The sequence below is a fragment of the Schistocerca cancellata genome, chromosome 3 (assembly GCF_023864275.1).
Source record: "Schistocerca cancellata isolate TAMUIC-IGC-003103 chromosome 3, iqSchCanc2.1, whole genome shotgun sequence".
Lineage (NCBI taxonomy): Eukaryota > Metazoa > Arthropoda > Insecta > Orthoptera > Acrididae > Schistocerca > Schistocerca cancellata.
The window spans coordinates 334,989,921-335,015,432 of NC_064628.1; positions in this window are offsets into that span (position 1 = coordinate 334,989,921).

Below are 25,512 nucleotides of genomic sequence, written 5' to 3' on the forward strand. Positions count from 1 at the left end.
CGCCAAGAGAGTAAGAAACTTCTTTCTTTTTTGTTTTCCCACAGCGGCGAAACGCGCTAGTGGAAGAAAACAGAATCCTACATTCGCGAAATGGCCTGTGATGCAGGTCCCAAGTCCCACTTTTGAGAGTGAAATGGTGGGTAACGCAGGTAATTGGAAAAATTGTCTTTCATAGCCACTTAAGTACGTATGAAACATAGAAAGAAATATACTATTGGTCAGTGTTGGCGCTAAATTTGGTCACTGGTCGTAAAATCTTATTACAAACAGCCGCCAGGCCCAAATAAGTTTTTTTGTCATTCAGAATTCAAGACTCAACTGCTGGAGATGGACGAGGAGCGATGCCATCCGGGGAGATGAGAGAAGACACTTCCGTTCCATAGGCGGAGACAAAGAGGAGCTGATATCCGGACACTGAGGTGAGACGGAGGGTGTCCTCGAGCTGATGCCGTTATGGCATGACCTACGCCAGTTTCCTTCAATCGTTACTCTATCGCGAAGTTAAAGAACAAGGCGGAAGGATGAAAGTAAGTGAAGCCAAGAATATTATTGGGGAAGAACGGCCAACCAAAACTAAACGACTTAACACGCCTATCCAGCCTCATCATTCTGTTGCTGCAATGTATTCTTAATGGAGTCAGAAGTGGGTGGTCACGTGACGTCCGCAACGACCAAACACAACGATCAACAACGAACAAAATGGAGAAAAAGTGGTCTGCGGGACAGAATGTCAATCCTAAGGGCCCAGGTTCGATTCCCCGCTGGGTCGGAAATTTTCTCCGCTCTGAGACTGGGTGTTTTGCTGTCCTAATCATCATCTCATCCCCCTCGACGCGCAAGTCGCCAAAGTGGCGTTAAATGGATAAACTTGCACCCGGCTAACGGTCTGCCGGACGGGAGGCCGTTGTCACACGACATTTATTTTATGCCACGGACTGATGCCTTTATGGCTCGATGCCACCCACTTCTGGCTCCATTAACAATAAATGGCAGCAACAGCATGATGGGGCTGGACAGGCGTGTTAAGTCGTTTATTTTTGGTTGGCCGTTCTTTCCCATAAATATTCTTGACTTCACTTACTGTCATCCTTCTGCCTTGTTCTTTAACTTCGCGATAGGGTAACGATTGAAGGAAACTGGCGTAGTCATATATGCTGCACCTTTCCACTTCAGAAACTTCCCATCAATTGCGTGTAATCATTAATTTGACCGCCTATGTACTACTTGATTCAGAAATATTTGTAATGAATGTGTAATTTCTTCAATACGTTACATGGAAATTACAGAAAACTCGTAAATTATGATTTGTCACCTTGATTTTCCTTTCACAGTTAATGAAACAGACGTCCAAAAAGGCAACTAATGTGAAGGTAATTGGGAACCACTAAGGATACAGAGCCCAGCGCCCGACAGCTAACCGAGTTCTTTAAATTCCATAGCAAATATTAGTTACTGAGTAGCTTTCTCATCCCGTAACTGTATAGATAAGAGCATCAAGGTAAAAAAAAAAAAAAAGAAAAGAAAAGAACAGAAAAATAGGTAAAGACGCACCACTGAGAAATTATCCGAATGGAGAGGAAATCAATAAATGTGATGAACATGTACAGGTAACCTAAACTTTACAATTACAGAACCATTGGGTGACTTATTCAAGAGAAAGAGATTCAAAAATTGAACAGATCAGTAACGAGTTAGAGCACCTCTGGCCCACATGGAGTTGTAGGATGTCCTCGTGAAGGATATCATGCCATATTCTGTCCAAATGACACATTAAATCTTTAAAATACCTGGTTGGATGGTCCTGTTCATAATGCTCCAAACGTTCTCATCCGGTAACCTCGCTAGCGAAGGTATGGTTTGACACGAACGAAGACAAGTTGTGAAAGCTCTCGCCGTGTGGGTGGGCATAATCTTCCTGAAATATAAGCCCAGGATGGCTTGCTACGAAGGTTAACGAAACAAGGAGTAGAATATCGACGACGTACCGCTGTGATATAATGACGCCGCGGTTGACCACCAAAGGTATCTTTTTATGAAATGAAATGGCACCAGGGACCATTGTAACGCCGGAAATGCATATCCTCCTTTTTCCATCTATTGTACTATTTTTTTTCCTTGCTTTGTTACCTCAAGATATGACATTTCTGTCTCTTTGTATATTGTAATTGTTTTACTATTTGTATATTTATGCATTTATGTCGATGTATAATTGGTTTGTTTCGTAAATATTATTTGTATTTTTACGCTGGGTCTTGCCTAGGGAAAACTGCTATCGAATGATTACGTCGATAGGTCGTGTGAAGAATCGAAGTGTGTAGGATCTTTGGTAGTGTTAACTCTGCCGCGTGGAGCGCGGGCTGAGAGAAGGAGTCTGGCGGGAGTAGCGAGTGGAGCAGGTGTGTTGTGTGACGCTCCCGCGAGTTGCCGCGCTTTCGGGGTTTGGCAGCATGTAATTGCGCTCGACTTGCGATGATAGTTTCTGACATGGTGTCGCGGACGGGAAACATTAACTAGCGCACATCAAGAGCCCGTTTCGTCTGGTGACCGTGTCGAGAAGAAGGCGCGCCAACATCCAGCTTCTGCAACAGCGACGGCCGACAATGAGTGACTGTCGCCACCTCCTCGATCGACGGCTTCAAACCTTCAATCAACCATCAAGGAAGACTGGAAGCAAGTAAAGTTTTAGAACTGTATGGCAGACCTCAGCTTTTCAAACTGTACCATTTTCGTAACTATAATAACAGCAACTTAGCATGAACCTTTGTTGCTCATTGTCCCAATTGCATTACCAAGCAGGGTCCCTTCCTTTTCCGAAATGAACCCGAGTGTCGTTCAAATTTAAACGCCAGCACTAAAGTAATATAGCTAATTCTATTTCACTGCTTTAATTTCAAAGTTCAGTTAGCTGGCTACAATATTCAGATTACACAAGCACAAATTAAGAGTGCGAGTTTTGTTATCGTATTTTAGCTTAACTGTGACTGCAGCTCAGCTTGGTACGTACTAAATTTTACTATTGTTAATTGTTCAGAATCATTTAATTCAAGTTCAAAGTTAAATCTCTTATTTCCAAATTGCGTAGATTCAAGTAGTTTTTTGAAATGATTGTTGAGGTAGTCCAAGACTAACCGTATTTTACTGAATTTCGATGTGCTTCAGAAAGAAAGCTCACTATTAACTTCAGTCACTAAATTAACTTTCGATTTTCCGGTTTTATTAATTCTTTGCTAAATTAAGTCAGGGTGTAGCGAAATTTATTACTTCTGACAAACTTTCAGTTTTCACACTACACGTGTCAACCTTCAGTTGCCACGCTTCTAGTGCTAATTATATGTGTAATAACCTTTCTTTTTCAGTTACTATAGTAATTGTCCTTAGGACTGGCGACCGTGATTTCCCCCAAATCTCAAATACCTAATTACCGCTAGTTAATTGTTAACGTAACGGCTGCACATTTACTTTCTTTATTAACTTTACCCCTTTTCAAAATTAATTTCCACCAGTTTCATTAGCACATTTCCTTTCATTTAGATGTAACCCTTTCCTCCCTCTTTACCGACAGCTTAACTTCGGTGACGATTGCTTTTCCAAAACTCCCATTAGGTACACGCGGTTTCATCTTTCACTGTCATTAAGGTCGGTAAGTGAGGGGGAGGTTACACGTGGCGACCGTGACAGGACAATCTTCAGATTTGAGGTTGTTCTGGACACGAATTTTGCATTGTGCAAATCTCGTAACAAAGTATTGGTTACGTACAGGCCGTTACGTCAGCGAGAATAAGTAGTGGGAGTAATCCTAATTATATTTGAGATTTGGCATTTATATTGAAAATTATTAAAATGAGTGAAGGCAACAATTGCCAAAATTTGGTAGGCTTGGATACGGAACAATCGGTCGAACAGTGGGAAACGCGCACCGCGGTACCCATTGTTCAGGGGCAGGCGGCTAGCATGAAAGACGCGACCACCGAAACGCAACAAAGAGCAGAAATGGAATTCCAAACTTTAGAAAATGTTTCGGAATCGGAAGTGAAAATCAAACCTGAATCCCTTTATGACGAATACGGGGGGACAATTAAAGAGGAAGCCGTTACGGAAGTGGAACCGGTAGTTTCAGGGAATTTAACTGATTTATTGAATGTGTTGACTAACGAAATCAAGAGTCAATCGGCCAAGCTAGACAATCAGAACAAAGCTATTAACGTTGTTAACAACAATGTTGGAGTTGTTAATACAAAAGTTGATAAAGTCAAAGAAGATATTGTTGTAATTAATACCGAAATCGGTAATCTTAAACAGGAAATGATAGGCGTTCAGGCGGAAATTGCGAGCATAAATACTCGTTTTGATTCCGAAATTAGCAGAATCGAGAAAAGTGTAGGAGAAGCAGTTGCTCCGATCATCGAGAATAAGGTGACGGAACAAATTCAATTAGTGAAAAAAGAGGATCAACAGAAGGTGGAAACTTTAAAGGCTTTAGTGTCCGAAGTAGACACTAAAGTGAGGGAGCAGGCTAATACCTGCGAAGAGAAAAAGAGGGAAGTGGAAACGCTTGCGACAACCACTTGCCAAGTAATTACGAGAGTGTCGGAATTAGAAAAGAAACTTGACGAAAAACAGAGCTATGTGCCAATCTGTGCACATAGTTCGGAATTGTTGACGAAAGAGGAGCGGTTCGACCCCTTGAAAAAAGGCGGAATACACGCGACGGATTTCATTAAAAATTGTGAAAGAGTTTTACCCAGATCATGGACTAATGAGAGAAAAATTAACGCGGTTATTGATGTGCTGGCTGGTGATGCCAAGCGTTGGGGCTTAAACCTCAACATTACGAACCTGACTTTTGACGAGTTTAAAAATTTGTTTCTGGCTGAATACTGGTCAGAGCAAAAACAGCAAAGTGTCTGGCGCGAATTTGTCGTATCGAGGCCTTTCGATGCGACTTCGCGCGGCTCGATGAAGGAGTTTTGTGAGGGCTGGATCCGCAAGTTGGAATATTTGCGTGATCGCCGCACGGAATCCGAAATAGTCTGGGAACTCTACAAGAAGCTTCCAGATGATACAAAACGCTACGTAGGAAGCAATTATAGGACAGTGAATGATTTCCTGGAAAGAGTTGAGGACGAGGACAATTGGCGCAATAATCGCGACAGTGGTAGAGGCCGTGGTAACAACAACGAGTACCACAGCAACCACAACAATGATAACCATGGGAATAATGCATACCGCAGCAATAACAATAATGGTTCGGACCGTCATAACAATCGGTACAATGCAAATAATAACAGGAATGACAGAACCCAGTATCATACTAACGTGATACGGGCTTCACAGAATAGTAATAACGCCAGAGGGTGTGATCAGCCGCCTCAGCAGCATCCGGGGAGCGTATCTGCTGGGACGAGACAGGGAAACCATTAGCCGCGCCGGTGAGGGGCCGAGCGGGCGTGGAGAAATTTTGGCGGCCCAATAACCAGAGAAAACCCAGGTGTCGCCGTTATGAAAATTCCGTATGGAATAATCAACGGCGGGAGAGTGTGCCAGTGTTAAGAGAAAAGAGTGCGCCCACAAGTAGTAGATCAGCTGTATACACGGCAGTAGAAAATACATTCGCTGTCAGTGAGAACAATTTAAGTAGTGTTCCGGAAATCGATCATAAAGTGGCAGCTGTAATACCCACAGCGGAACTGGAGATTGAGTTTAATAATGATTCACAAGTGTTGAGAGAAGATCAGATGTCGGATAAAAAGTCCGTCATCGAGCGAGGGGATGCAGAGAGGGATGAGGTCTGGTTAAGGCAGTTCGGTCGCTTATACGACGAACTAAGAGATTATAGGGGTCTGTATGGGAGAAGTGTTTATGGGGAGCGCGTGCAGGATTTTCCGCGTCTCGTCCCGCAGGAAGATAGTGTTTGTGAAATGATAGAAAGTTCTGGCCCTAATCGGCAGACTTTACTAGAAATAGTTGATGTTAAGGGGGAGCACGAGCAAGATTCGTCGTGTTTCGTCCCGCAGGAGTTAGATGTTGAAGTAGTAACGGAAACTTCTGGCCCTAACCGGCAGACCTTACCGAAAGTTTCAGTGGTAGAAGTAACCGACCCATCCGACGCAAACCTCCAGTTTAAACATTGCGAGAGTATTAAGGAGAAAGATTGCGAAAATTTTAGTGATAGCCGGACACGATTGGTAGAAAAGCACATAGATTACAACGTGTATGAGGTTAGAGCTGACATTATACGGTCAGACGATAGCAGTGTGGGTTGCGCAGATCTAGCGGAAGTAATTGCAGAAACTACTGGACACATTCCTCCAGGTAGATTGGCGGATGAGATTAATCTGACCAAAGTGGAATCAACGAAGGTGACGATTAATGAATTGATAGCAAAGCAACACTCACTAGTTGACGAGTTACAGGAAAAGGTTTCGGTATTGGAGGCGAAGCTACAGCCTCAGGACAAACGTGTTGAAATTAAAACTGTATGTGAACAGAGGCTGAAAAAGCCGCCAGATAAGCCGGATTTAGGGTCAAAGCCGGATGGTTTTTTCTGGAATGACCTGGATATAGACGAGGATTTACTGTGGGAAAATAAAGAAACAGCCGAGGACAAGTGTAGACTGATAGTAGTGTCTGTTAATAAGCATGACCTACAACTAAACGTGTTGATTGACACCGGTGCAGAATTGAGTGCTGTATCTGGGAAAATATTTGAGTTACTGAAAGACAGACCTGGCATCGTAGTTATGCCAGTAGCAGGAGTGAAAATTATCGGTGCTACTGGGAAGGCCAGTAAACCGGTCACAAAACAGATTTTTGTCAACTTCGAGATATGTGGGGCACGATTTGAACAAGAGTTTGTCGTCGTGCCAGACTTGACTACGGAAGTAATTATCGGGTTAGATTGGCTATTAAAGTACCGTGCATTGATTAATTGCGAAAGCAAAACTTTGACATGTACGTCACAAGATAAAACGATAGTAGTTAGTTTTGACGAGGCAGGAGACGGTGTGCATAAGCAATACCAGCCTATACACATTGTTAACTGGCCGGATGACATTGACGTAGGAATGAATTTGAACTGCCGTAACGTGAGGAATTTCGGCATTGACAAAAGTGTAGAAAGTGAATTGGAAGAGATAATCAAATTCCCTCCACGGATTGACATCAGTAGTGGTGTGAAAAAAGATCGTTTGCGAGAAGTAATGAAGCTAAAAGCCGACGCACGCACACGTCGTCATGACGCTAAAGCGCGTTTTGCTAAATTTGCAATCGGAGGCTTAGTACTTGTAAAAGCTCATGAGAAATCGAGCGAGGTAGACAATGAAATTTCTAAATTTAAGTTTGTTTATAATGGACCATATAAAGTCATTGGTATACCTCACACAAATGCTTATTGCTTAGAGTATCCAAGCTCTGGAAAACGATTAGGTATACGGAATATTGTAGACTTGAAATTGTACCAACCTAGGATCGATTAATACCACACAATGGGTAATTTGTACAGTATGTAAATATAGAGTGTAAGATTTAAGGATGTGCCATGTTACGATGCTTTTGCCTGACCTAGAGGTCATTAAAGAAGTTGTAATTAATAAGTAATTAATTTTGACTAAATGATTTAAGAGTAACTGATTAGTAATCATCTGAAAAATCCAAGCTGCTAGTTAAGTTTTCAGCTGAGTCACAGTAGATTAAGCAATGTAAATATGATTTTGTATCTTTCTGTAATATTTCATGAATGTGTGTTTTTATTAGTCATTGCCGATGTACTTAGACGCTGTTTTAAGTTTCAGGCTAGTACATGCGTGTGATGATGGACAGTGTTGAGTTATCCACTGTGATAGTATTAAGGGACTCCTTGAGATTACTCGGGAGTGAGTTTTTCCTAAAGAATTCAGTGAAACGGACGTTCTGGAAATGCCGTTACACAGGCGAGTGAGATCAAGCGTGCCGCACAGGCGGGCGCAACAATAGTGGCGGGGCCGAGCCGCTGTCGGCTCTTGTGTCGCTGTCGGGTCTCGTGCCGCTGTCGGCATTCTTTGTACTCGCGAGTACGGAATGTGGAGTTGCTTTTCTTCCCGGACAGCTGATGTGAAAGGATTCTGCTGTCAATATTTATGTTTCATTTTATCTGCTGTATATTATTTTCTTGTTTAGCGTTAATTGGACATGACGAGAATATTAATTATGAAAAGGTTACATAAAATTGTGTATTCTATGTAATTAATTATTAGTTTGCGTATTTTGATATACCTGTTTTTTATGACCATGTACTCTGATCAATTTTGCAAATAGTATTCCATTTCTTATAGTGTTACGAATTTTAGTGATTTTGGAATAGCTAAACCATTTTCTATGATTTCTATGAATTTTGATATGTTGTCAACCTGTTTTATTTTGTGCAAGATGACAGAGTGGAATAAGATTAGGAGTGTCTCCACTCAATTATTATTGTCTAAAAAATTGGGTTATTGTTAATTAGACAAATGCTAAATTTTTTTTGATGTTTTGAGCATATGCATTTCCGCTGTTTCTTTTTTGGGACATTTTCTGAGTCTGTTTACGTTACACGAACATCCTCAGACAATGTGGGGCACGTGTAACGCCGGAAATGCATATCCTCCTTTTTCCATCTATTGTACTATTTTTTTTCCTTGCTTTGTTACCTCAAGATATGACATTTCTGTCTCTTTGTATATTGTAATTGTTTTACTATTTGTATATTTATGCATTTATGTCGATGTATAATTGGTTTGTTTCGTAAATATTATTTGTATTTTTACGCTGGGTCTTGCCTAGGGAAAACTGCTATCGAATGATTACGTCGATAGGTCGTGTGAAGAATCGAAGTGTGTAGGATCTTTGGTAGTGGTGGAGAAAAAATTACCCCTTGGTGTCAGAGATTTCAAAGAAATGCATCTCTGGGTTTGCGAAAGCATGAGCTCTCGCCACAGGTAACATCTTTAGAAAGTTTACCCAAATCACCACGGAGTTTGACTTTACTGTTTGGCTGGTGGCTCAGCAAGGCGACGCCAAGAGAGTAAGAAACTTCTTTCTTTTTTGTTTTCCCACAGCGGCGAAACGCGCTAGTGGAAGAAAACAGAATCCTACATTCGCGAAATGGCCTGTGATGCAGGTCCCGAGTCCCACTTTTGAGAGTGAAATGGTGGGTAACGCAGGTAATTGGAAAAATTGTCTTTCATAGCCACTTAAGTACGTATGAAACATAGAAAGAAATATACTATTGGTCAGTGTTGGCGCTAAATTTGGTCACTGGTCGTAAAATCTTATTACAAACAGCCGCCAGGCCCAAATAAGTTTTTTTGTCATTCAGAATTCAAGACTCAACTGCTGGAGATGGACGAGGAGCGATGCCATCCGGGGAGATGAGAGAAGACACTTCCGTTCCATAGGCGGAGACAAAGAGGAGCTGATATCCGGACACTGAGGTGAGACGGAGGGTGTCCTCGAGCTGATGCCGTTATGGCATGACCTACGCCAGTTTCCTTCAATCGTTACTCTATCGCGAAGTTAAAGAACAAGGCGGAAGGATGAAAGTAAGTGAAGCCAAGAATATTATTGGGGAAGAACGGCCAACCAAAACTAAACGACTTAACACGCCTATCCAGCCTCATCATTCTGTTGCTGCAATGTATTCTTAATGGAGTCAGAAGTGGGTGGTCACGTGACGTCCGCAACGACCAAACACAACGATCAACAACGAACAAAATGGAGAAAAAGTGGTCTGCGGGACAGAATGTCAATCCTAAGGGCCCAGGTTCGATTCCCCGCTGGGTCGGAAATTTTCTCCGCTCTGAGACTGGGTGTTTTGCTGTCCTAATCATCATCTCATCCCCCTCGACGCGCAAGTCGCCAAAGTGGCGTTAAATGGATAAACTTGCACCCGGCTAACGGTCTGCCGGACGGGAGGCCGTTGTCACACGACATTTATTTTATGCCACGGACTGATGCCTTTATGGCTCGATGCCACCCACTTCTGGCTCCATTAACAATAAATGGCAGCAACAGCATGATGGGGCTGGACAGGCGTGTTAAGTCGTTTATTTTTGGTTGGCCGTTCTTTCCCATAAATATTCTTGACTTCACTTACTGTCATCCTTCTGCCTTGTTCTTTAACTTCGCGATAGGGTAACGATTGAAGGAAACTGGCGTAGTCATATATGCTGCACCTTTCCACTTCAGAAACTTCCCATCAATTGCGTGTAATCATTAATTTGACCGCCTATGTACTACTTGATTCAGAAATATTTGTAATGAATGTGTAATTTCTTCAATACGTTACATGGAAATTACAGAAAACTCGTAAATTATGATTTGTCACCTTGATTTTCCTTTCACAGTTAATGAAACAGACGTCCAAAAAGGCAACTAATGTGAAGGTAATTGGGAACCACTAAGGATACAGAGCCCAGCGCCCGACAGCTAACCGAGTTCTTTAAATTCCATAGCAAATATTAGTTACTGAGTAGCTTTCTCATCCCGTAACTGTATAGATAAGAGCATCAAGGTAAAAAAAAAAAAAAGAAAAGAAAAGAACAGAAAAATAGGTAAAGACGCACCACTGAGAAATTATCCGAATGGAGAGGAAATCAATAAATGTGATGAACATGTACAGGTAACCTAAACTTTACAATTACAGAACCATTGGGTGACTTATTCAAGAGAAAGAGATTCAAAAACTGAACAGATCAGTAACGAGTTAGAGCACCTCTGGCCCACATGGAGTTGTAGGATGTCCTCGTGAAGGATATCATGCCATATTCTGTCCAAATGACACATTAAATCTTTAAAATACCTGGTTGGATGGTCCTGTTCATAATGCTCCAAACGTTCTCATCCGGTAACCTCGCTAGCGAAGGTATGGTTTGACACGAACGAAGACAAGTTGTGAAAGCTCTCGCCGTGTGGGTGGGCATAATCTTCCTGAAATATAAGCCCAGGATGGCTTGCTACGAAGGTTAACGAAACAAGGAGTAGAATATCGACGACGTACCGCTGTGATATAATGACGCCGCGGTTGACCACCAAAGGTATCTTTTTATGAAATGAAATGGCACCAGGGACCATTGTAACGCCGGAAATGCATATCCTCCTTTTTCCATCTATTGTACTATTTTTTTTCCTTGCTTTGTTACCTCAAGATATGACATTTCTGTCTCTTTGTATATTGTAATTGTTTTACTATTTGTATATTTATGCATTTATGTCGATGTATAATTGGTTTGTTTCGTAAATATTATTTGTATTTTTACGCTGGGTCTTGCCTAGGGAAAACTGCTATCGAATGATTACGTCGATAGGTCGTGTGAAGAATCGAAGTGTGTAGGATCTTTGGTAGTGTTAACTCTGCCGCGTGGAGCGCGGGCTGAGAGAAGGAGTCTGGCGGGAGTAGCGAGTGGAGCAGGTGTGTTGTGTGACGCTCCCGCGAGTTGCCGCGCTTTCGGGGTTTGGCAGCATGTAATTGCGCTCGACTTGCGATGATAGTTTCTGACATGGTGTCGCGGACGGGAAACATTAACTAGCGCACATCAAGAGCCCGTTTCGTCTGGTGACCGTGTCGAGAAGAAGGCGCGCCAACATCCAGCTTCTGCAACAGCGACGGCCGACAATGAGTGACTGTCGCCACCTCCTCGATCGACGGCTTCAAACCTTCAATCAACCATCAAGGAAGACTGGAAGCAAGTAAAGTTTTAGAACTGTATGGCAGACCTCAGCTTTTCAAACTGTACCATTTTCGTAACTATAATAACAGCAACTTAGCATGAACCTTTGTTGCTCATTGTCCCAATTGCATTACCAAGCAGGGTCCCTTCCTTTTCCGAAATGAACCCGAGTGTCGTTCAAATTTAAACGCCAGCACTAAAGTAATATAGCTAATTCTATTTCACTGCTTTAATTTCAAAGTTCAGTTAGCTGGCTACAATATTCAGATTACACAAGCACAAATTAAGAGTGCGAGTTTTGTTATCGTATTTTAGCTTAACTGTGACTGCAGCTCAGCTTGGTACGTACTAAATTTTACTATTGTTAATTGTTCAGAATCATTTAATTCAAGTTCAAAGTTAAATCTCTTATTTCCAAATTGCGTAGATTCAAGTAGTTTTTTGAAATGATTGTTGAGGTAGTCCAAGACTAACCGTATTTTACTGAATTTCGATGTGCTTCAGAAAGAAAGCTCACTATTAACTTCAGTCACTAAATTAACTTTCGATTTTCCGGTTTTATTAATTCTTTGCTAAATTAAGTCAGGGTGTAGCGAAATTTATTACTTCTGACAAACTTTCAGTTTTCACACTACACGTGTCAACCTTCAGTTGCCACGCTTCTAGTGCTAATTATATGTGTAATAACCTTTCTTTTTCAGTTACTATAGTAATTGTCCTTAGGACTGGCGACCGTGATTTCCCCCAAATCTCAAATACCTAATTACCGCTAGTTAATTGTTAACGTAACGGCTGCACATTTACTTTCTTTATTAACTTTACCCCTTTTCAAAATTAATTTCCACCAGTTTCATTAGCACATTTCCTTTCATTTAGATGTAACCCTTTCCTCCCTCTTTACCGACAGCTTAACTTCGGTGACGATTGCTTTTCCAAAACTCCCATTAGGTACACGCGGTTTCATCTTTCACTGTCATTAAGGTCGGTAAGTGAGGGGGAGGTTACACCATAACTCTTGGTTGTCGAAATGTGTAGCAGGCAACGGTCAACTTAATATCCCACCGCTGTCGGGAGCGTTCTTGATAACCTTTTCAGGCTCGAATCTCATTGACTCCAGTTGAATATTGTGTTCAGTGATGAGTCACCCTTCGAACTGAACTCAGATGTTCAGCGAAGACGTGTCTGGAGACGCCTCAGTCAGCGGAGGGACACCAACGTGATTGTTACCCTCCACACAGCCCTTCAACCAGAAGTGATGCTCACGGGTGCCGTTTCTTTGCATAGCAGGACCCCTTTGGTTGTCGTTTGGACTTTTGATATTTTTGAAACTGTCGGGAATCCCATACATCGATATTTAAAAAATATCATTATAGGCACTCCATATATAAAAAAATGATCTTTATACAGATATATTGACGAAAAATCATCGAAGTACCGGCCTATAAAGATATTGGTTACACACTGTAAACATACTGCTGGTTTTAGATCTATAAATTGAGGTGCTGATTTATTATTACACATTCTCTACATCACCCAGCTGGCAGCATTGTTCAAATGGCTCTAAGCAATATGGGACTTAACATCTGAGGTCATCACTGTCCTAGACATAGAACTACTTAAACCTAACTAACCTAAGGACATCACACACATCCATGCCCGAGGCAGTATTCGAACCTGCGACTGTAGCAGCAGCGCGATTCAACACTGAAGAGTCTAGAACCGCTCGGCTACAACGGTCGGCCTTATCTGAATCGGCTAGGTCGGCAGTGCAGGAATGCGTTTGGAAGTGAGGAAGATTGGGAGAGACGCGTTGTCGATCGCCGAGCAGTGCGCTGAGTCTGACGTCGACCACCGAATCGAGAATTGAGGCGCCGCTGGCCGCCAAACATCGACCCGCCGACTTTTCAGCTGCAATACGGAGCTGGGGCCGCTTCCACCGCCATCCTGCAAGCCGTTCGAAGCCACACCGCCCGCTCCTCACCGCAAGGCAGCCTACAGCATCAGGCGGCAGTCGTCACGCGGCAGCGCAGCGTTCTCAACAAAGCTAATTGTTGCAACAGATGCATTATTCACTCAGTTCTCTATCCCAGAGCCAGTTTAACTATCGAGACCGAATTAACGGAAATGGTGATAAATAAGTCAGCTAGTAATGTTTAGTTTACAGGGAGCTGCAGAGCCCACATGGACAGGTTTTAATGGCTCTAAGCACTATGGGACTTAACACCTATGGTCATCAGTCCCCTAGAACTTAGAACTACTTAAACCTAACTAACCTAAGGACATCACACAACACCCAGTCATCACGAGGCAGAGAAAATCTCTGACCACGCCGAGAATCGAACCCGGGAACCCGGGCGCGGGAAGCGAGAACGCACATGGACAGCGTGAAGGAGCAGAAACTAGTGTAGTGGCTATGCTTAGATCATTAATGAGCCAATTGGGGGAATCCAGAACTGCAAGACTGAATTAAAAACTGATATGGGGGATATGGAAAGTTCTTTGGGGGAAAAAATCAGAGAATTACATTTTCAATTGTGGGAGTTTTCGGAAAAATTTGTATGCTATGATTGATGCAGTTGCTGTTGAATTCAGGGGTACAATTGATTCAGGATTTCATTTGTGTGACACAAGGAATGATGATACAAGGCAAGCTCTGATTGATGTGGCTCGGAAGATTGTGGCTAGTTGTCATAAAACCAGAACTATACTATTAGATCAACTAGCAGGGACAGCTAGGCGACGTAAGAAAGGAAATTGAAAATGTGGCTGCTGTTTCTGTAAAGAGTAGCGTAGAAATGGACAAAGTTAACAGGAGATTAAATAATACAGAATTATGTGGGGCTAATGGAAGGTAGTTTGATTCCACCCATCCTCAGGCCCATAAAATGGCCTTTTTTCACTCGGGTATCCATCAAGCCCTTTGCATTCCGCTTTCGCCAGTCAACTTACAGAACGAATTAAAAGTCCTCGAAAACATCGCTCATAATAATGGATATAATCCCAGTATAGTGAGACAGTTGTTCAACAAAAAAAAAAAAAACACGAAAGAAGACTACCACCCTTTCCAGTTCAGGTACCCACAATCAACACCAGGCAACGAAATACATATCAGTTCCCTTTATAGGTAACATATCCTATAAGGTAGGTCGTTTATTAAGAAACCTAGAGTGTAAAGTTTCATACTCTACTACCAACAACCTCAAAAAGAATTTAGTTCATTCTCTGGATAAAGGTACGGATAAATCATCGCTGTCAGGTGTGTATAAGATCACGTGTGCTGAATGTCCTTCCCATTACATTTGCCAGACAGGAAGGGCCCTGTCGGTTAGGTTTAAAGAGCATCTGCCGACAAAAAGCGGTGATGGAACACGAGGATCTACATTTGCTGAACATCTGGTCCAAAAGGCGCATGCTCCCAAGCCTCTAAAAGACGCAGTGCTTTTGCATAATGAAGCCAAGGGATGTAGGCTAGACACCCTCGAAGAATTGCAAATTTTTAAATATCTTATTATTGATAGAAACAACTTACTTAATGATCAGTTGCAACTAAAAAATAGAAGTTATTTCGAAGGATTTCAACCTTTACTCCAGTGGAGTTGACCCACAGTCCGCCTCGAATTTCCGATGCTGTTTCCCTATCTGCTTTGTCCCTTTATTATAGTGCGATCGTACATGTGTGTCTTTGTATTTCGTAATATGCTTGTTAATGACACATAGTTGCTAAGGCGTTTCTATGTTAAAGACATTTTATGCTTAGCACGCATGGTTTCGACACTAATTTTTTAGTTACTGTAGCGGGGCTTCGCTCTCTTACTATAATATTTAAATGTAAAAAAAAAATATACCTTGGCTTTGTAATTTGTTCTCAGGTAAATTGTTTAATGTTGCTATACCAATAGGTAGGTTTGTCCATTTGTAGGACGGCTTTCAGTCACATCTTGTTTATATGTATATTTGCTCTAAATAATTTTGAGACAGTTTGTCTCTGGCGCCTGCGCTTGCGATGGGCCGCGGCCGAGCCTCGCCGCGAAACTGCTCGCGACGTCTAGTTTTCCGCGCCGCTCACATGTGGTCCTTATTTCTGGCCGGCGTAGCTCCGCTACGTTCGCCTTAATGGTTTTAATCTTGACAGACATAATCTTGTGATTATGCGTCTTTATTGTTTTAATTTTTAACCAGTGTCGTGGCCAGTGTTTGGCTCTCAAAATAATTTAAATTTTTGTAAGTATCACGATTTCTTTATTATTCAATCATTAGACTGATGATGCATTTCAGTGAGTAATATATGTCCGTATGTGGTTTAATTCATAGGTTCTGAAGAAGATTCCATTACTGGAATCGAAACCTAGGTAAACGAGTAAAAATTACCTTGCAACTGAAGGCTGAAAAAAAATTGTTTATTTTCTAGACTTTAATAAAATCAAGGACTGTTTAAGTTACAGTAGTCTTCTCTATTACCCAGATATGTCACTCCCATTTTACCTTGCCACTGACAGCTCGGACTATGGGATAGGTGCTGCTCTGTTTGAAAAGAAGTTGGTGGACAGAAAGATGGAAAACTGTAGTACATTGTTTGCGAGTAGGATGCTGGCTAAGCATGAGCAGGCCTATGGTATATCCGAAGAGGAATTGTGGGCAGTGGTGTGGGGGTTCATGAAGTTCCAGATATACTTCGAAAGGCATTAGACCATTGTAATGACGACCATAAGGCCCCTACTTATATGCAAGATTGAAGGCTATTGAATAAGAGGCTCACTAGGTGGTCAATGTTCTTACAAATGTTCCAGTACCAGATAGAGTATGTTGTGGGCACTGAAAATGTGGTTGTAGATGCTCTCTCACGCTTGTCAATTGGAAGTGAGGGGAGCAGTGAAGAGAAGGAAGAGAATACAGAATTGGAGATGATATGAGGGGTGTGGAAGGAGAAAAACAGCTTAGGAGCACATGCAAAGACATGAGGTGAATAAAGAGTGTAGATCCAATTTTGAAGCTAGTTAAGATCTGATTGGGTACAAAGGGCCATGAGAAGTTGGAGAGATTTTACAAGATACTTAAATGGGTGTTGTTCCGCAGAAAGAACGAAAGTAAAGAGGAGTGGTGACTGTGTTGGCCTGAGGACCATATCCGGTCACTAACTAATTATGTGCATATGAGCCATGGGCACTACGGGGCACAAAAATGTATAGGGGTGCTACAAGAGTATGTGGTGTTCAATAACATGGACTGCAGGGTTTGAAAGCAACTAGGTTCGTATCTCAGATGCCAGAGAGTAAAACACAGCACCATTACCAGTCAAGGAGAGATGCAAAACATCTTAACATCTTGCCCTAAAATGCTAAGGAGCTCCAAGCAATTGATGTGTTCAGCCCATTACCAACTAGTAGGGGACGGCAAAAGTACATGCAGATGGCAGTTGATGTATTCTTCAATATGTAAAGATGTATGGGATGAAAAACTTCACTAGTGGGACTATGATTACAAAACAGGAGTTCTACTGCAATGAAATTGGTAAGTCAAAAGCAGTGCTCTCTGACAGTGGGTCCCAATTCACCTCCAAGGCATGGGAGAACTTCATGGAGCAGAGAGGTGTGAAACATATAGGGACCTCAGTTTACCACTTGGCAGGACATCTATCTGAGAGATACGTGCGTGAACTCGGACGATTGTGCAGTACATACTGCAGCCATAGACATACCATTTGGGCAGAATATGTGGCCAAGTTTGAGGGTTTCATAAGCAGTGTGAAAAGTAGTGCCACTGGGTTCACACCTCATGAAATAATGTCGAATAAAAAGGCAGCGAAACTGATAGATGAGGTAGTGAGCTTTCCACCAGGCACATCTATTTCTGAACAGGAGAGACAGAAGCTAATTGCTGGATAACTGGCAAAAGAGGCCTTACAGAGAAAATATAGACATGATTTGAGATACAAGCCTACAAAGTACAAAGTGGGTAACCTAGTATTAGTAAAGACAAAGGGACGGTTAAAGGAATTAGATGGTGAGATCAAAAAGCATTTTCAATCGTACCATGGCCCATCTGTAGTGGTAAGCTGCCCTCACCCAACTGGTTATAGTTTGGAGTATTCTAAGTCACATAAACTATTGGGACTCAGGAATGTAACTGAGCTGCGACTGTACAAACAGCCACTGTAATGGGATTGAATCCTTCTTTTTATAGTAAGAATAGGTGTTTACTAAATGGTGCTTATATGTTATGGATTATTTATTTTGTGTATGTTAGCTAGGTTAGTTTCCTCCTTTCGTTCTCTCTCTCTCTTTCTCTCTCTATTTATTTATTTATTTATTTATTTTGCAAGGTAGTGCTAACTGTGTACTATTTACACATGTGTTTAGTTTTAAGAATTTTTTTGATGGCCTAGTGGTTCTCATGTTTATCTTGGTAAAAGTATAGAGGTACTTGAAGTTGTGAAAGAGCTGGTTGACACAGTTAATTCTCTTGTAATGAGTAGTGATACAGGCTGCAACAGTTGTAGTCACTGCACAGGAATTAAATGTAGATGATAGGATGTGAATGTGAGAGAGAGACGTGGAGTGGCATTTTTCTTATTATTTATAATATATGAATGTTGGTTCAGTTTTTCATGAATGGAGATGTGACTTGGTCACACACCAATTATTTTTGGTATGTGGGGGTGTAGATAGTTCATCGTGGGATTGACTGATGAGAATATGGAACAGAATGGAATACGTATAATACGTTCTAGTATTCATTGAAGAAATGCTTAGATTTGGGGAGGATATATACACTCTTGGAAATGGAAAAAAGAACACATTGACACCGGTGTGTCAGACCCACCATACTTGCTCCGGACACTGCGAGAGGGCTGTACAAGCAATGATCACACGCACGGCACAGCGGACACACCAGGAACCGCGGTGTTGGCCGTCGAATGGCGCTAGCTGCGCAGCATTTGTGCACCGCCGCCGTCAGTGTCAGCCAGTTTGCCGTGGCATACGGAGCTCCATCGCAGTCATTAACACTGGTAGCATGCCGCGACAGCGTGGACGTGAACCGTATGTGCAGTTGACGGACTTTGAGCGAGGGCGTATAGTGGGCATGCGGGAGGCCGGGTGGACGTACCGCCGAATTGCTCAACACGTGGGGCGTGAGGTCTCCACAGTACATCGATGTTGTCGCCAGTGGTCGGCGGAAGGTGCACGTGCCCGTCGACCTGGGACCGGACCGCAGCGACGCACGGATGCACGCCAAGACCGTAGGATCCTACGCAGTGCCGTAGGGGACCGCACCGCCACTTCCCAGCAAATTAGGGACACTGTTGCTCCTGGGGTATCGGCGAGGACCATTCGCAACCGTCTCCATGAAGCTGGGCTACGGTCCCGCACACCGTTAGGCCGTCTTCCGCTCACGCCCCAACATCGTGCAGCCCGCCTCCAGTGGTGTCGCGACAGGCGTGAATGGAGGGACGAGTGGAGACGTGTCGTCTTCAGCGATGAGAGTCGCTTCTGCCTTGGTGCCAATGATGGTCGTATGCGTGTTTGGCGCCGTGCAGGTGAGCGCCACAATCAGGACTGCATACGACCGAGGCACACAGGGCCAACACCCGGCGTCATGGTGTGGGGAGCGATCTCCTACACTGGCCGTACACCACTGGTGATCGTCGAGGGGACACTGAATAGTGCACGGTACATCCAAACCGTCATCGAACCCATCGTTCTACCATTCCTAGACCGGCAAGGGAACTTGCTGTTCCAACAGGACAATGCACGTCCGCATGTATCCCGTGCCACCCAACGTGCTCTAGAAGGTGTAAGTCAACTACCCTGGCCAGCAAGATCTCCGGATCTGTCCCCCATTGAGCATGTTTGGGACTGGATGAAGCGTCGTCTCACGCGGTCTGCACGTCCAGCACGAACGCTGGTCCAACTGAGGCGCCAGGTGGAAATGGCATGGCAAGCCGTTCCACAGGACTACATCCAGCATCTCTACGATCGTCTCCATGGGAGAATAGCAGCCTGCATTGCTGCGAAAGGTGGATATACACTGTACTAGTGCCGACATTGTGCATGCTCTGTTGCCTGTGTCTATGTGCCTGTGGTTCTGTCAGTGTGATCATGTGATGTATCTGACCCCAGGAATGTGTCAATAAAGTTTCCCCTTCCTGGGACAATGAATTCACGGTGTTCTTATTTCAATTTCCAGGAGTGTATATAGGATTACTTAATTTTGGGGGAATGTAGGCTGATTTGTGGATTATGTTGTGTCAAGGGGTATTATGTATGTATATTTTATTCATTTTGCAGTGCTGTATTTGTCAAGTCTGGATAGCAAAGGAGGTGGGTTTACATTCGACCAGTTCTTGATACCCAGACACTCTACTGAGAGGAAATTGATCGGATGAATTTTCTTTGTTCCTGGTAAAATTGGGTTAGCTGACTGGCAGGAGAACTTGAGAAATGGCGCCTGAGGTCTGAGCTGCAGCACTGATGGAGGTCAGAGGCACGCCGGCCGGAGTGGCCGAGCGGTTCTAGGCGCTACAGTCTGGAACTGCGCAGCCCCTACGGTCGCAGGTTCGAATCCTTCCTCGGACATGGATGTGTGTGATGACATTAGATTAGTTAGGTTTAAGTAGTTCTAAGTTCTAGGGGACGGATGACCTCAGAAGTTAAGTCCCATAGTACTCAGAACCATTTGAACCAAGCCATTTGTCAGAGGCACACTACACAAGACAACAAAAGGTGTAATGCTTACTATATCTGCTGCATAGTTTGTACTAACAAATATAGTGCATCGAAATAAAAATATTGAAAAAAGGACAATATATAGAGGACTTTAAGAAAAATTGCTGGTCCACTTTCGATTGGTTTATGTTTTGTTACTCACAACCTTTGGCCAGTCATATTAGCATCATGGAGATGCTGATGAATAAATGTATTTAGCGTAAGTTTAGTTAAGTTAGAGTAGGAAGTGCTGCCGCATAAGATTATATAGGGACTTGTTCATGTCAATTTTTCTGCTGTCAGACGTAGAGTTTACTTTTGTGGATTATTTCTTTTCTGAGGACGCAGGTGCTACTTACAACACCATGAACTGCGTTTATGGAGCAGCAAATGGTGTTAATTGCGAACGTACAAGCTGTGGCTGGAGATTAGAGCGGCAGTTTTCCGCCGCAGAAAACGTAGCTGGCGGTTGCTACTGGGCCGTGGCGAGGAGCTAGCGTTTATGTGGCCTTGAATAAACCCGAGTGGAAGCATGGCTGGAGCGCGTAATGCCGTGTTTGAGGGCTTGGATAAATTTGTATGCCAGAGAAACATTGATAAAAACAAAACTATGAGTGTCACTCATGATCAGAAAAATATGTAAAGCTAAATTATCTGGAGGCGCACCAAAATTATATAGTACTTTAAAAGTTATTGCTGCCTTAAAAATTGCAAATTTGTGGAAGTTGATAAGCTAATATCTCGGCAATGTTTTGGCTGATTAATATGAATAAAGTGTTTACGGATGGGGCTAGTAGAGCAGCACCGAGCAATCATAGCCGGTTCAGCAGAACATGTACCGTTTTTGAATGAGAGGTCGGAATAAGGGATTCGACTGAGAGAAACCGTGTTTATGGTAACAAATAAATTTGAAGAGGTGAAACTAGTGGCAGCTTTCTAAAGATTATAGATATAGATGAATAATTATGAATGTATTTTTATTTGGTTATTAATGTTTAGTACCAAAAATCAGGGAAAAGCAAAATCACGTCAAGAGAATATTATATGTGAAAAAACTGTGGCAGGTACAACAAACTGGACTTTAGATTGTTATTGCCAGGAAAATTTCCATATTTATGAATGTATCATATGTATTTTTGTGTTTATTTTTAGAATATTAGTCATTTTTTTTTGGCAAACATTTGTTTTGAGCTAGGCAGTCGTTTCGAGGGTGCATACGGCAGCCATCTTTGGGACAGCTGAGTTTGAGCGACGCTAAGAGCCGGACGTGCCGCCCATCTAGGGGCAGTAGTGCGTTGGTAGCCCCGATCGGGGACAGGTTTGTAAGCAGCGTCTTTCGATCAAGTTGAGAGCGCAATTCGGTGGTATAGAACAGCAGAGAACAGTGTATTTTGTGAACTGTGAACAGACTGTCGAGTGCGGAATATGAATTTTATATTGAAATGTTGTAGAATCAGTTATTAATGGCCGCCCGTACTTAAAAGCCCCTCAGACTTCATTTTAAGTGTTGAGTCAGAATATTGAAGACTTTCGTGAAAAAATAGATATAAACTACTAAACGTAGCCCAGCCACATCTCTGGGTCGCTCAATTAAGCTGAATGTCGAGTTTAACTAATATATTCGTGCCATCATAGCACCTGGAGGCTAGAGCTAACCATTCAGTCTACAGTGAGTAGTGCCCAGTACCGTCGTAACGTGGAAGATGGATTGGCACGTCGTGGTCTTCAGCGACGAAAGCTGGTTCTGCCTGTACACAAGTGAGGGTCGTTCTAGCGAATGACGTAGAACTGGTGAGCGCTGTCGCATAGAGCGTATTCGGCCACGATAGGTCTTACAATATGGGGTGTGATAAACTAAAACTCTGTTTCATCTTTGTGTTTCTGGAGGGGTGGCTAACCAGCGATCGGTACGTGCAGAGTGTTGTTACACCCGTTCTTTTGCCATTCTTGCAACAGCAATGGAACATGTTTTTCCAACAGGACAATGCTCGCCCACACATTGCCTGTGAAATTCAACGTACTCTGCAAAACATGCAGCAACTACCCTGCCTCCAATCGAGCACGTGTGAGATATGATGGGACGAGAAGCGACTCGTGCCACTCGACAACCTCTTACATAAATACCGGAACAGGTCATGAAGGCGTGGCGTAATGTGTCCCAGGACAGTATCCACCATCAGTACGATCGACTGGATGCCAGAATTAGCGCCAGCTTTGACGCCTGTGGAGGCTACTTCATGTACTAATATGAGTGTTTCGGCAGTGACATATACCCGGTATATCAGAAACTGGAAATGTAATATTTCATATAATCCATATGCACTGTTGCAACAATAAATACTGAGTGGACCGGAAACTTCTAAAAGGATGAACAATTTTTTTTTTCTGCAATGAAGTCGTGGAACACAGGAATTCGACCATATTGACGCTCCATCACACATCCATTGCGTACCTGGGAGATGTGGACCAATGGATGGCACCAGAAAAACGCTTTGAGAAATAGTTTGGGAAGAACAATTTTTCCCAAAGGACTGGTCCTTCACTCCAGCTTATACAGAGCGTGATCATGTAGGTGTCTCCTCAAAACAGGGGACACTTCGCTAGTAATCACTGCTGCAGCGGTGGCTAACTGCATTTCTGGGTTACGCAAACAATTCCAAGATTAGTAACTGTCAGGTCTCCGGGCTGATAAATAGGAAGGCGCTTCTCACCAGAGTGTCTGGCGCGACTCGCCACTGAGGCACAGTAGTGCATTGGTTTTCTCAAAGATCAGACCTCCAAGCCTTGTATGTGTAACAATGCCTCTCTGAAAAGGCAACAAAGGAGTCCCAAGACCGTTTCTCGACTCGTGGGAAAATGCTGCGAAAACTGCATTCCTCGACTCGTGTGAGCATCGTTACACATTCTGGGATACACCCACCCAAAGAGGTAACAACATAGGGAGCTTGTTTACTTATTGAAAAATTAAAATTGCTCAACCACGACCTCACAGGAAGATGTGTGTAAACTACACGGACGGTGGGGTTGTGTACGATGGTATTCATCGATTAGCCCGCACCCGATGACGGAAAGTTGCAAAGTGCGTTACATAGGTCAGGAAGCTATTAGGGAAACATTACTTCATTAACAAACGGATAACAGGATTTCAGCCGTTAGTCCGGTGATTGTCATCTCAGTGAAAGGGGTATCACTGGACTGCGTAATCGACACGGGAAGTCCGACCTCGACTGTTAGTGAGGCTGCATTCCGAAAATGCGGGGAGGCGGAAGCTTGGCCGACATTGCCGTTGCGAGGAACGAAGGTGAAAGGGGCAATATACGGTAAAAGTGTAGAAGTCAAGTGGCAGACTAGTATAATGTTCAAATGGCAGGGCGAGGAGATCGAGGAAAACTTCTTCACTGTGCCCTCAATGAACACTGAAATAATTTTAGGGGTGGACTTCAAGAACGCTCACCAGGCTATTGTAGACTTGGGTGGAGGTATCATGTCTCTGAACAGAGAAGGGAACCCCGTTGAACTGAAGTTCGATAATTGGTTCATAAGGGATGAGTCTGAAGCCAGCTGCCTACAAATTCTCACTTACCTTGGAGTACACCAGAAACCGGAAAAAACCGGAAACCCTCGTAAACTGTATTAGCCGAGTGAGCTTACCGCTATCCGCGCACGGACGAGATGAGGTTTTCAGAAAAATAATCGAAGAAAGCATGCACAGCGTAGGAGACATGCTAGAAGACGCCCTTTTATGATTCCTAGAGGTTAAGGATTCACGAGAGAATATTTTCGGACGCACCGGGTGCGATAAAAGGCTTTGAATACAAGTTCCAAGTATGGGAACACAAAAAGTTTATCGTGAGGCCGTACCCCATTCCGTTAGCACAGAAAGAAAAATTGTAGGCAGAGGTCGCGAAGATGCTCGAACAGGACGTAATCGAACGCGCCGTGAGTTCGTACAACTCACCACTTTTAGTGGTACCGAAAAAGGATGAATTGGTGATATTGGTACTGGATTCTCGGGAAATTAACACGGTTACTAAAGCAGAAACAGATAGACCGAAGAGTATGGAAGAATTATTGCAACGTTTCCATGGAGTGAAGGTATTAACCTCGATTGATATGACAGCCAGTTACTGGCAAATCGTGTTACATCCAGAGTGCAGGCAGTACACCGCATTTTTGTGTTATAGGAACTGCTACCAATTTAAACGGTTTCCGTTCGGACTGAATGTTTCTGCGGCAGCGTTCATACGAGGCCTGAACAGAATCCTTCCTGAGGACCTACGTGAGAGGATTACATGATACATTGACGATGTGCTAATAGAGGAAAAATCCTGGGAAGAACACAATGAGGTGTTGAACCGTTTATTAGACGCTTTTGAACTAGCCGGTATAACAGTGAACCTAGATAAATCTCAATTTGGGCGTAAGAGAATTTAGTTTCTAGGTCACATAGTTTTGGTGGACGGGATACAACCCGACCCTGAGAGAATTAAAGTGATGCTGAATTTCCAAGGCCATCAACGAAGAAGTAACTAAGAGGATTCTTAGGAGCTGCAAATTTTTTCAAGAAATTTGAGAATTAAGCGTGCTGGCTACGCCACGTCTCTGCGCCCTAACAGGAAAGAATAAGATTTGGTATTGGGACCCTCAAGCACAGGACGAATTCGAAAGATCGAAGGTGGCATTAGTAATTGCACCTATTCTCGCACACCCAGACTTGAGTCGCGATTTCTACCTCATGACGCACAGTTCGGCGAACGGTATTGGTACGGTTCTGTTTCAAGGAGAAGACGCTAATGATTAATTGACCTGTAAGCCCGTTTCTTTCGCGAGCAGAGTGCTGTCGCGAGCAGAGTGCTGTCGCGAGCAGAAAGAAACTATTCGGTCAGGGAACACGAGGGCCTGGCAGTTGTCTGGGCGTTCAGTAAATTTAGATACTTTTTATATGGAAGGAACACGAAGGTATTTACCGAGCATCTGGCACTACAATTCCTTATGTCGGCGAAGTTGGCCCACGGCAGGTTATCTCACTGGGCGCGTTACCTACAAGAATACAACTTTACAATCGAGTATATACCAGGGGGAAAGAACCTGATTTCAGACGCTCTTTCTCGGGCTCCTGTAGGCCTAAG